The following is a 12,429-nucleotide window of genomic DNA, read 5'->3' on the forward strand; positions in this document are numbered from 1 at the left end:
CAGACTTCTTTTTATCTTTTTCTTTAAGATCACTTCTTGTAGTAATTGGTCATTTCTTTTGAGAAATAGTGCAGTTCTGTTCTGGATCTTTTCAGAAAAACCTTGAAATATTGTTCCTCACTTATAGGCAGAAATCTTGCCAAAGTAAACAAGAACTTGTATTATTAAAGAAGAACTCTGAAAACTTTTATGGAGTAGCTATCTTGACCTTCTTTGGTTGTAAATGGTTGTAAATCATGAGAGATGGGCATATGTCATAATAGAAGGATGCCAATATTTAGACTGTAAAGTGGTTGAATGCTAAAAATTTAAAGATAAAGGTTTCTCCTGTCCAGCCATGTCTGACTCTAGTGGGCAGTGCTCATATCCATTTTTTTAGCCAAGGGAGCTAGTGTTGTTCAAACACAATTTGGTGGTCATGTGGCCAACATCATAGTACCCTGATGTGCATGGGATACTATTACCTTTCCACCAAAGTGGTACCTATTTATCTACTCCCATTTGCATGCTTTCAAACTGCTAGGTTTGCCAGAACTGGGGCAAGTAACAGGAGCTCACCCTGTCACACAATATCCAGACTGTCAGCTTTCCAGCTGACAAGCTCAGCATCTTTAGCCACTGAGCCATCATGTGCCCTGGCTAGAGATCTACTAGTAGTATTTTTACCCTTCAGTTCTTCAGCAGAAAAGATTTTCAGATTGTGTTATTTATTTATTTTATTTTATTTTATTTGTATACCGCCCTTCTCCCGAAGGACTCAGGGCGGTGAACAGGGACATAAATATCAAAATGCCCAAATACAGAAATTGAAAACAAATTAAACCCTAGTGCCCAAATACAGAAGATAAATTACATTAAAACAATAATTAAAACAAAACCCATCAGACCAGGCCAGATTGTTCAAACAGATAGGTTAACATAATACATCTACCATAATGATATACATGTCACAAAATTCTAACAGAGTGGAAAGCACTGTAGCATTTCAAAACACACATAGACTTTCTGGTAAACTAGTGGCTTTGTATCTCTGAGTTCTTGCCATTGTCCCTTGAACTAAACAACATTTTATTATTCCAAGACAAACAAGCACACTGCCAACTTCTCCATTTAGTAATTAACCTCAAAATGTTTGAGAAAGTGAGACCAGTTGTTCTGTGGCTGATAATATACAAGAGATTGGGAAAGACAGATGGAATGATAAATCAGTGATGAGAACAGAGAGTGAAAAAAGCTGATACTCAAGGGAGAGATGAAGATGGACAAGTCCATTACCAAAATCCAGACTCATTCTGACAGCTAGAAAATTGACTATGACAAACTAGGGAACAAATAAGAGCAAAAGATTGGAGCAATAAATATAAAGATTAAAAATCTGCTATAACAAAAGACAACACAATCAATGGGCAGAATGTATTTGTATATTTATTCTGTTTCTATACTGCCAGTTTAGGCCAATTTGTAACAGTTTACACAAGGAGTCCCTGTGAGTTTTTACTATAATACTTTTGGGTGTGATGCTTATCTACATTTCCTAGTCTAGGTCATTGAGTCATGCTGTCTGAAGAAATTTTCCTGGCCATGTAGCCAGCATGACATCACACCACACTGCAGAACGTGCAGTGAAACACGAAATGCTATTCCCTATGCACCAAGTGGTACCTATTTATCTACTTGCCTTCAAACTGGCAAGTTGGCAGGGGCTGAGGCAAGTGATGGGAACTCCGTCATGCAGTGGTAGGACTCGACCTTCCAGATAAGCCCTTTTCCAGTATCTTTTAAGCCACTGAGCCATGCATCTGTCTGCCATCTTCAGCTTTTTCACTTCTCTGGCATTGTGCCATAAAATTTAGGGTAATAAAGTTCAGGCATGAGAATGAAAAATGAATGGGAGGGGAGACATTGTGCTGTCCCAGCCAACATGAGTCCTTGTTATGCTCACAAGGAGAAACCCTTCTTCCAGGCAGGAACCACAAGAAAAAACCAATCCCTTTTATTCTCACAAACCTGAGTTGATGTCCAAGGCAAACAAACACAGTTCACAGAAACTCAATCCTCAACATGAATAGATGATATCCCATATTGGCCAGGAATTGTGTCATATGCATGGAGGTGTGCTGTGAGTTGTTAAACGCGAACTTGGCTACCGCAAGATAGTCTGCCCAATTGTCCTGTTGCTGATTCACATAACAGTACAGGTATTGTTCTAGGATTCCGGTTACTTTTTTGGTCTCGCCATCAGTTCGTGGATGATGTGCTGATGATAGGCAGATTTTTACATCTAGGGCCTTCATCAACCCCTTCCAGAAATAGGCTATAAATTGAGGCCCTCTATCTGAAATGACCCTATCAGGGAGGCCATGCAGCCAGAAAACCTGCTGGATGAACAGGCGAATGGTGGCACGGGCTGACAGCAAGCCACAGCAAGGAATGAATGTGCTACTTGGTCAGCATGTCCACCATCACAAATACTGTCATGAAGCCATAAGATGGGGGCAAGTCCATCAAGAAGTCCATGGACACTGCCCCCTAGGGTCTTTTGGGCATCAGCAAGGGCTGAAGTAGACCTTTGTTGCTAACTTGGCCTGCCTACACTGTATGCAAGATGTGACGTAGGCCTGGATGTTGTGTCGTACTTGGGGCCACCAGAATGTATGGGAGACCAAATTCAGTGTCTTGAACAAGCCAAAATGCCCTGACACTGGATTATCATGACATTGGCTGAGAATGAGCCCTCTGAGTGGCCCTCCTGGAACATAGAGCTGATCACGATAGTTCAAGAGTCCATCCATGATGGTCCATGGGGAGTGTGGCCCCAACTCCTCCCTTTGTTGAGCCACCCACACATCATGCTGTTGGGCCTCCTGAATCTGAGCCCGTACGTCTATTGGCTCCTAAACTGCAGAGAAAGACTCTACGGGGAGAACTGTCCTGGGAAGAAGCTTGTCTTCTGTACGGGAATATTCTGGCTTCCTTGACAGAGCATCCACTCTTTGGTTGTGACAACTTGGTATGTAGGTAATGCGGATATTGAACCTAGTGAAGAAGAGAGACCACTGAATCTGTCGTTGGTTAAATTTACGGGTGGTCTGCAAGTTTTCCAGATTCTTGTGGCCCATCTGGACTTCAATTTGATGCTGAGACCCTTCCAAATGATGCCTCCAAGCCTCAAATGCCACTTTGATCACCAGTAGCTAATTCTCCCAGATGGTGTAGTTGCGTTTGGCCAGATTCAGTTTCCGCGAGTAGTAGGTGGAAGGGAAGAGGGCACCGCTGGACGCATTAGCCTGGAGTAACACCACTCCAATGGCAATGTCATAGGCATCCACTTCCACAACAAACAGCCATTATGGGTTAGGATGTTTCAAGATAGATTCCTTCATGAAGGCTTCCTTTAAAGCCTGGAAAGCCTGTTGCTCCGGGGGTATCCCAATGAAACTGGGTCTTTTTCTGCAGGAGCCAAGTGTGGGGCATAGCCATGGAAGCAAAACCAGGGATGAAGGTTCTATAGTAATTGATGAACCCAAGGAGTTGCTGGACATCTTTAACACCACATGGAGGTTGTCAATAATGCAAAGACTTGACCTTGCTCAGCTCCATGGCGATGCCCCCAGGAGAAATGCTATGACCTAGGAAATCAATGGTCATTTAATAGAATTGGCATTTCTCCAGTTTGGCATTGAAACGATGATCTTGTTGCAGGACCTGATGGAGATGCTGGTGGTGCGTCTCCCACGAAGGGGAATAGATCAGAATGTCATCCAAATAGATCACCACAAACTGATCTAACAGATCCTGGGATATTTCATTCATGAAGTGTTGAAAAACTGCAGGGGCATTGGTCAGCACAAATGGCATCACTGTATACTCGAAGTGCCCATATCGGATGCCAAATGCTGTCTTCCACTCATCACTGGACCAAATCCTAACAAGATTGTAGGCTCCTCTCAAGTCCAATTTCATCAAGATTTTTGCCTCCAGAAGTTAGGGGATGAGCAGCAGTGGGTATCGATTACATACCGTAATGGTGTTTAATTTTCGATAGTCACAGTAAAGCCTCAATTCTCCGGACTTCTATTTTACAAAGAGCACTGGTGCAGACACTGGTGAAGACAAGGGCCAAATAAAACCCTGAGTCAAATTTTTGTCCAAAAAGTCCCACAATGTGGCCAACTCAGGGTACGACATGGAATACAAATGCCCCACTGGGAGAGGTGCATCAGGAACTAAGTCAATGGGGCAGTCATATGGTCTCTGCAGGGGCAATTGATCCTCCTCAGTCTCTCTGAACACATCAGCATAAGTCACCAGTTTGGAGGGAAGGGAGACCCCTGGGGGACTCACCACCTGGCTAGCACAGACTTGGTGGGTGTGGTCCACACATTGTAAACTTGGAAAGGTGACCAGGTTCTGGGACCAATAAATCTGTGGGTCATGCATCTGGAGCCACGCCAATCTCGAGGCCATGGGGAAATACAAGTTGGAGGTTATGTAAAACTACATAGCCTCTTCATGCAAGCTGATGGCCATACCCAACAGTTGCATGGTGGCTTTAATTGGCCCAGGCAGGAGCACATGGCCATCAATAGTCTCTACTAACAGAGGCGGTTCCACCAGGCATTGGGGAACATTTGGCAAAAAATGCTGCATCCATAAAATTTGTGGTGGCCCCAGGGTCGACCGGAATCCCTGTAGCTTCCTGGGGAGGATCAAGCATGCTGCCAGTATCAAATACTGTGGAGGTCCAAGTGCAGCATCTGAAGGACATTGCTCGGTGTTGGGGGAAGCCCAACCCAAAACATCTTTTAGGTCAGGCTTGGGGCATTTCCACACAGATGAGGTTGCTTTCGCGGGGCTGACTCGGTAGCTTTTGGGGGCAGAAGGTGGCCAAATGCCCAGGGTCTCTACAGTAGAAACATAACCTCCCCAAATGTCATCTATCCATTTCTGCCACCGATAGGTGAGGTCTAGCAGCACCTAACTCCATAGGCTCCTTTCGCAGAACTGGAGTCTCATGCACAACTGGGGCCGCCTGGGTCTCTCAGGTGGCATGATGACTCCTATGCTGCTGCAGCTGAGCGTTGATCCACAGAGATGGATTGACCCATTGAGGTCTGCGGGAACATTGACATGGGCCAGCTCGTCCAACAGGTCCTCCAACAAGCCATCCTGGAAAGTGTCCATGAGTGCAGCTTCGTTCCAGGCTGAATCCTGGCTAAGCAGCCAAAACTCACTGATATATCCCTGTAAAGGGTATCAGCCCTGCTTCAGAGCTTTCAGGCGTTGGGTAGCAGTCAACATCTTAATGGGGTCCTCATACAGAAGATGCATGTAGTAAAAAAAAAAAACCAAAATTATCCAACAACGGACTAGGTTGGGCTAGCAGGGATGTGCCCCAATGGGCTGCAGCACCAGAGAGGAGGCTGAACATAAAACCCACTTTATCATGGTCAGTGGGGAAGTCAGCCGCTGTCAGGCTGATAAAGAGCTCACTTTGGCCCCCAAAAGCTGGAAACATCTCCAGAGTGGCATCAAATGTGTCAGGTACTGCAACTGGACACTTCCTTCAGGGTTGTGGAGCAGCAGGAGCGAAGGCTTGAAGCTGAGTAACTTGAGCTGCCAGCAAAGCCAGCTGCTGGGAGAGCTGGGCATTCTCCGCACATAACTGCCCCATGGTAGTAGGGGGTAGGGGGCCAAAGGCAAACTGTTCTGTCCCAGCCTACGTGAGTCCTTGTTATGCTCACAAAGAGAAACTCCTCTTCCAAGAAACAGGCAGGAACCGCAAGAAAAAACCAACCCCTTTTATTTTCACAGATCTGAGTCAATGTCCAAGGAAAACAAACACAGTTCACAGAAACTCAATCATCAACATGAATGGTTGCCTTTGGCAACCAGCACCTCCCACACCTTCCCTTTTATAATTCAGCCAAGGCGTGGCTTCCTAATGCCTTCTCCTTTGCCTTTGGAGCCATCCCATTGCCTTCCTCTGTCCTACTTGCTTCTGTTGCCGGTGCTTTTGTGCATCCTGGATTTGTTCCAACTGTGTTTCATCACTGTCCAACTCAGGCTCCCAGCACAGCTGTGTCCGACTATACGTCTTGGAGCTCCTCTGAGCCTTCCTCTGACTCTAGTCGCTCCATCCTCCTTATCTGATTTCTCAGACTCAGCTGCCGGATGCACTGGCTGGCAAGGAATCACAACAGACATATCAACAAAAACCAGCAGTTCCAAACTAGAATAAATCAGCCACCTAGGAACAGAATGCAAAATTACATCAAGCTTCCAAGCCATTCCCAAAACATCAAAACGGCATACTCTTCGATACTGATGGACTGGCCAAGGAGGGAGAGTCAGGAAAAAGGGAAAAAGTGTAACCTTTGCATGGGAATACTCAGCTACTTCTGAAAGCCACTCAGATTCATTGAGGAATGGACAGCATATAATCATCATAATAAACATTTGTTAAGCAAAAATCACTTGCAAATTTTAAAATGTTATTGAATAAGAAAAACATATTGGGGTCATATCTAATATACTAGAGAAGTCTTGGAGATGTCTATGAATGATCTATCTTCCACAATGAAATTACTTGAATATAAATATTTGGTCATTTTCTGTACCTTGAAAAATACATTTCTATATATTTTATTTTATTAATTATGACAAAGCATGCAAGAATCTTCTAGAAATTTCACTGGAGGAAAAAAGCTGTAGGTTACTGAGGATGAAAAATTAGAAAAGTTCTAGTAGAAACTTTTCAAAATAACAAATTTTATGAAATGTATAAGTTTTATACATTTATAAGTTTTATACATTTACATCACATCGATGCCCTCGATGTGATGTCCCATTGCCTGGAAGCGGTACGGATTTGGATGGGGAAGAACAGGCTCCAGCTCAACCCAGCCAAGACTGAGTGGCTCTACGTACCAGCATCTCGACTTGTCCAAGAGGTTCCATCTTTGGTTATGGGAGGAGAGGTGTTGCCTCCCGCTGATAGGGCGCGCAATTTAGGCATCCTCCTGGACTCACGACTCAGTTTTGAAGATCATATTGGAGTTGTGGCCAGGGGGGCATTTGCCCAGGTTCGCCTGGTGCGCCAGTTGCGCCCCTATCTGGACCGAGATGACCTACATACGGTCACGCATGCACTCGTTACCTCTCGGATAGATTACTGCAATGCTCTCTACATGGGGCTGCCCTTGAAGACCACCCGGAGGCTTCAGCTGGTGCAGAATGTGGCCGTGCCGGTAGTGATGGGAGCATCCCGATACTCCCATATTACACCCCTCCTGTGTGAGCTGCATTGGCTACCAGTTGTCTTCCGGGCGAGATTTAAGGTGCTGGTACTTACCTTTAAAGCCCTACATGGCTTAGGCCCGTAGGGATATTTGCAGGACCGTCTGCTGCCGGGGACGAATTCCCATTGCCCAGTGTGCTCACACAGAGAGGGCCTCCTCAGGGTGCCGTCGGCCAGACAATGTCGGCTGGCGACCCCCAGGGGGAGGGCCTTCTCTGTGGGAGCACCAGCCCTTTGGAACCAACTCCCCCTTGAGCTTCGGATGGCCCCGGACCTCCGGTCCTTTCGCTGCGACCTCAAAACTTTCCTCTTCCATCAGGCTGACCTGGATTGACTATGGGTTTTTAAATATGTTTTAATTTTTAACTGTGTAGTTAATTTATTTTGGGGCTGTTATTTAATTCTTTTTCAATTTTTGTATTGTTGTTTTTTATTGTTGTTTGCCGCCCTGAGTCCTTCGGGAGATAGGGCGGCATATAAGTCCCAAAAATAAATAAATAAATAAATAAATTAAATAAATAAATATAAAATTCATAACATTGCTTAGCCAGAAAATATGCTTTAAGATTCCTAGCAATCTCAGTAAATCAGAAGTTATATTGATTTAAATATCCAACAAAGCTGTTCCCTATGTTGGCGTTTAAAGAAAATTGTTACTGTGATTACATATTGAAGCACATTTGCTGGACAATGTCTAAATCACCAATGCTGATTGGTGTCAAATCTTGTCCGCGAGAAGCAGGAAGAATGCACAACAAGAACAGGAGACAATCCCCTCCAGGTGATGCTGCCATAATTCCAGAGCCCAGCGAATGGCAAAGGCCTCTTTCTCCCAGATCGCCCAGGCCCGCTTGGTGGTGGTCAGTTTCTTGGAGGCATACGCACAAGGCTGGAATACCCCTTTGTTGTTTCGCTGAAGAACAGCCCCTAGAACAACATCACTTGCGTCCGCCTGGACCACAAAAGGCAGGTCGGGGTCTGGGTGCAGCAGGATGGGCTTCTTGGCAAATAGAGCCATCAGTGCCTCAAAGGCCCGTTGACATGTCATGGACCATGCCAGTTTGTGACCCGGACGTGGCTGCACCGCTGACTGTCGTGTGCGCAGCAGGTCCGTAAGCGGCAAGGCGATGGTCACAAAGCATGGGATAAACTGCCGATAAAAGTTAGCAAACCCCAGGAAGCTCTGCAGCTGATGATGGGTCCATGGGGCCTGCCATTGTTGAATGGCCTCCACCTTTTTGGGATCCATCTCTATCCCGGCTGCAGATATCCTGTATCCCAAGTAATCTAACTGCAACCTATGAAACTCGCATTTGGAGAGTTTGACATACAGCTGAGCTTCCCTTAACTTGGTCAACACCTGCCCTACCAGGACGTGTTCCTCCATCGTCGTTGTATAAATGAGGATGTCGTCTGGGTAGACCAAGACCCCGCGGTACAAGAATTCATGCAAGACCTGGTTAATCAGCTGCATAAACACCGCGGGGGCTCCCTGTAACCTGAACGGCATCACTCTGAATTGAAAACTACCGAGGGGACAGTTGAGTGCCATTTTCCACTCATCCCTGGCCTTGATCCTTACCCTGTAGTATGCCTCCCTCAGGTCCAGCTTTGTAAAAACCCGACCCTCAGCCAGGTGTGCCAGCAGATCCTTCATCAAAGGGAGGGGGTACAGGTGTTCCACACACACCGCATTGACCCCCCGGTAATCAACACACAAATGAAGGGTCCCATCCTTCTTTTCTCAAAACAGGACAGGCGCTGCCATCCTGGATCGAGCAGGCTGGATAAAACCCCTCTCTAGGTTTTTGTCAATGTATCTCCGGAGCTCCTGCATCTCTCTTGGCGTCATGGCATACATGCAGGGTTTGGGCAGCCTGTCACCTGGCTCCAGTTCGATAGCACAGTCCATAGGCCGGTGAGGTGGCAACACGTTGCACTCTTACTCGTTGAATACATCTATCAGGCCGGAGTATTCCTGAGGCACCCGGGCCTCCTGCCCAAGTTCGACCCCACAGGCCTTCTCCTGCTCTCCCACCTTTCCTGGTCCTATAAAGGTGTGCTCCAAGGGGGGCTGGGGTTCTACCCCCAAACAGAGATGCCAGCAACCCCCCCTCCCACCAGATTGTAGGGCCCCATTTGTCCAGCCAGGTGAGCCCTAGGATGACCGCCTCTGTCATGGAGGGTACTACGACAAACCTCAGGGTCTCCCAATGCTCCCCCATTTCCAACCTGATCGGTTCTGTCACGTGGGTTATGGGTGCCCCACCCAGGAGAGACCCATCCACCTGTTGGATCCTAAGGGGAGTGGCCAACCGTTTCAGCGCAACACCCACTTCAGACACCACCATCTGGCTGATAAGGCATTGGGTGCTCCCTGAATCGATTAGGGCCCTGTACGCCCTCTTGTGTCCCATCTGTGGGCTTACTAGCAGCACTGGGAATACAAAGGGCACACCAGAGCGCTTACCATTGGGTCCTCCTCCTGCTCTTGTTCCTCGGGGCTGTCATAGAGCGTAGGCTGAACAGCTGCCGGTGTTTCCACTCGAAGAGGGGTTGTCATCCTGGGCACCTCGCTCAACAGTTGGTGTGCGGCCTGCGAGCATTCCACAGTCTTTTTGGGGGTAGCTCCCCATGTTGGAGGAGTAGAAGGGGCTGCCTGGGGTGGTGGCAGCGGGCACTCAGCTGCTGGATGGCCCGGCTGATCACATCTGAAGCACCGGATTGTCGGCCGTGGCACCTGAGAAGGGGGTCTTGGCGATGCCATAACGGGTTTCTGGATGTAGTAGTTAGAAGAATGAAAACAAATAAAGCTGTCTCCTAAATATTTCTGCAATACTTTTACTTAACCAATAATTTATCATTCTGGATAATGCAACACTTGTTCAATGGTTATTCAAGGATTTGTATAGAAAACATAAAAATATAATATTCATATTTTGCTGCCTCTAACAGTAGTACTAAACAGGACTTTGTATTCAAGGAAAGAGCCACACATAGGGACAGACTTTCAATTGACAATTCCTTAAAAAAGCTATGTCTTTTTCCAGTCTATTATTTTAAATAAATCACTTAAAACTTTCTGCCCTGTATTCTATCATTCTTCATTTACTTGTGGGGTTCTTTTCCTTTCTTTTTTGCAAAATTCAATATATTTGGCACTTCCTCCACATTTCAACATCCAATATAGCAGTGCTACACTTATGACAACTCCAAGTCTCCAAGTTAAAAGTGGCATTGATTGAACTGTTCTATAATTAAGCATGTCTTTCTTTTTATATGAAAGAATATAAAAATTGGCACAATCATTCAGGGATGCAGGAGGGAAAACTAGAAGGCAAAGATTTTGCCTCATCAAAGCAATGATATATGATGGTTGCCCATCTCTAGAAAGACATACCCTGAATTCCCTAGAATTAAAATTTGCAATAAGGCTCTTAAAATGTTCATGTTCCAAAATAAGTATTATTTATGCTGCATTGTGATAAATATCTGGAAACTAGATAAAGGAAGTCCTTATTACTGAATATTATTAATATAAATAAATCTGTAACCTAAAGAGAATCAACCTCAAATATTCTAACACTGAAGAACAAATTATACATTCCGCTCATTCCTATTCATCAGGATATTCAAGACCAAGCTCATTCTATTCAACTGTATAAATAGCACTGACTAAGCTATCACCACATTACCATTATTTCTATTTCACCTATCTTAAATTGGGTAAGACAGCAAACTATTTGCTTTCTGCAGATTGTGAAAATGTTGAAGTGCTCTGCATGGGGAGTCTGCACCTAGCTTCCAAATTTGAATGAAAAGCAATATCTGGTGATTGAAGACTGTGTCCACTTTTTCAGCAAAATGTTCAAGAACCTGCTCTTTCAAGTTTACACTGCATGACAATCAACATGTTGACCTTATTCATACATAGCATTAGGCCATAATGTGGTTTGGTTATGTTTGGCTTAGTAATGTAGATAAAGAGAGCCAACAAACCATAATTTAAAATATTGGTTTAGCATCATGAACATAATTTGCAATGACTACATTTTTGTGCAATGCTAATGTCTAGTTTGCAAGTGTTATCCTCTGCTCTTGTTCTTTCCTTTTTCTTCTCCAGTGAAGATATAATGTGGCCAGAAATCACAGGTGATTTATTAAAAGCTGAAAGCAAAATAAAAGTGAAGAAATATTGCCTTTAGCTGAGAAGAGAAAATAAGAAAGACCTTTCCATCTCTCTTTTCTCCTTCCCTCACTCCTACCATCTTTGCCAGCAACAGGCATTTTTATGAACCTTACAGATCAGGTGATAAAATCTAGAAAGTGCCATAGAAGCATATTTTGGTCAGCTCAGCAGGTATCTGAATCTGAAACTGAAGTTTTAGTACAGAAAGGACAGGAAGAAACATCTGACTACAGATGGTCCTTGACTTACAATTGGTCCTTTTGAGGCTGTTCAAAGTAAAGGTGAACTCCCCAGAAGCTACTCATGACTTGGTCCCGAAGTTATGGCTACAGCGTTCCCACGTTTATTTGTCCTTATGACTGATTGCAGGGACACTGCATACCCTCTGCCTATTATTTCTCCCACACACTCTGTACTGGGTCCCTGCAAGTATTTCCCTCCCCCAACAACTCCCCACGGGTTTTTGGCCTGATCTCCACTCCACCAAGCTCTTTTGAAGAGCTCTGAAGCCTTCTATAGTACTGGAATGATCACTTTGTCACTCGGCTGCATGGTGCATTCCAGAAATGCAGGCCTATGCTATGTCCCCAAGGGCCTCACCCACCCCTAAGGCACCCATGCTCTATTTAATGGTCTGTAGGATCATTTTTCATTACATTATTACCCACACATTAATTATACTGGGGAGAGCAGAGGTGGGGGGATTGTTAAATGAGATTCTTCATTTAACAGCTCTTGCAGCATGCAATTGCAATGGGCAAGTTCCATTATAGTCATATTTCCACACAACTATCTTTATCACTTCACTTAATGAATATGAGATCCCACAGTTGTATGTCTTACACTGTAGACATGGCCTAGTCAAAAAACAAAGTTGATCATGCTTAATTTTTTTATGAAATGAATAGTATACATTATTAATTTTAAGCCCCATTAATTC

General features: G+C 44.9%; 1 protein-coding gene across 3 annotated transcripts in view; it reads right to left on the minus strand.

Annotated features, from left to right (window-relative positions):
* Positions 1-712: 712 nt before the first annotated feature.
* The window catches only part of ARL5B (ARF like GTPase 5B), a 43,331-nt gene continuing 31,614 nt past the window's right edge, over positions 713-12,429 (minus strand). For 2 of the 3 annotated variants that reach the window (XR_014494145.1, XR_014494146.1), the window contains exons 6-7: positions 9,771-10,076; positions 713-1,321 (exon numbers count right to left, since the gene is read on the minus strand). The gene's annotated coding sequence lies outside the window, so the exon portion shown is untranslated. Of the gene's footprint in view, positions 1,322-9,770; positions 10,077-12,429 lie in introns of those variants that run through there. The other variant, XM_083376832.1, reaches the window with a different exon arrangement.

The sequence above is a fragment of the Vipera ursinii genome (assembly GCF_947247035.1).
Source record: "Vipera ursinii genome assembly, chromosome: Z".
In the NCBI taxonomy this organism is placed as follows: Eukaryota; Metazoa; Chordata; class Lepidosauria; order Squamata; family Viperidae; genus Vipera; species Vipera ursinii.